The 1,202-nt window shown below is 39.4% G+C and overlaps 1 pseudogene; it reads left to right on the top strand.

Annotated features, from left to right (window-relative positions):
* The first annotated feature begins 765 nt into the window (after positions 1-765).
* On the top strand, positions 766-884 carry LOC118606283 (annotated as a pseudogene).
* Positions 885-1,202: the final 318 nt, after the last annotated feature.

Genomic DNA, 1,202 nt, shown 5'->3' with positions numbered 1-1,202 from the left:
ACAGCATTGAGAATAGGGCATAATTATTCCATAAACACACTTTGATTTGTTTACTTCAACGTCAAATTAACTTCAAATATGTAACAGCCGACACTGATTTGAGATGGTACACAATACTGCTGCAGAGTGTGCTCTGTGTACCTTGTGTAAATCTCTTTTTTAAATAGATTCATTTGGAAAAGTCTCTCCACAGTATACCCTGCATACAAAGAAAGGAACTACACATGCATTTCATCCAAAAGAAAATTGCTTCCAAAACGGGGTGTGTGCTTGAGATCCCATGACTTGGTTTACTCTCATCCCTTTTCACAACAGAAACAGAGACATTTTTAGGAAAATTAGCAGCTCATGACTACAGAGATACTTAGAGATATAATGTGAGCCTAGAAAAATTAAGAACTACAAAGAAAATAAACTTTTTAGATTGTTGGAGAAAATCACTATGTGCTGAATGAAACAGGAGAAAGACGAGAAAGGGAGAAAAGGCCAAACCCAGAGTGAGGCCTGTAATACTCGGTCAACAAGTATTTACTGTGTGCTTATCTCATTCCTGTTCTTTTATTTACCTCTTATATAGAACTTACTTCTTTAAGCAATCTATAAATATTAACCCATATATTCCTCCTAAAAACTCTATGTGATAAGGTACTATTAATATCCTCATTTTACAGAAGAGAATCCTAAGGTACAGAGAGGTTAGTAATTTGCCCAAGAGTACACAGCTAGTCAGTAGGAGAGCTTGGGATTCAAATGCAGGCACTCTTGTCCTACGGCCATGCCACCCTGAAAAGGCCTGATCCCATCTGATCTCGGAAGCTAAGCAGGGTCGGGCCTGGTTAGTATTTGGATGGGAGACCACCTAGAAAGACCATATCCTGCAGCCGTTAAACAAAACAAAAAAAAAAAAAAAAAAAAAAAAATCCAGGTACTCTCTCTCTCTCCAGTTACACTGTGCTAAGCAGCTTCTTTGAACCATATTCCCAACCCTGGACCCTGGAGCAACAAAACACATTCTTTGCCCTCAAGAAGCTTCTAGCTAGACAACAATTACAATATGAGGTAGTAGGTCTGTGAATGTGATAAGAGAGGGTGGTATCCTGGGATCCACGACCAGTCTTAGAGTGGGCAGGAGTGGGTGGGAAGATTGGCAAATACTTTTTAGGTCTAAAGCAGGGTTTCTCAACCTCAGCACTATTGACATT

The sequence above is a fragment of the Rousettus aegyptiacus genome, unplaced genomic scaffold, assembly GCF_014176215.1.
Source record: "Rousettus aegyptiacus isolate mRouAeg1 unplaced genomic scaffold, mRouAeg1.p scaffold_m13_p_7, whole genome shotgun sequence".
NCBI lineage: Eukaryota > Metazoa > Chordata > Mammalia > Chiroptera > Pteropodidae > Rousettus > Rousettus aegyptiacus.
Note: the sequence above shows the minus strand (reverse complement) of the source record. Positions and strands in the feature narration are given on the sequence as shown.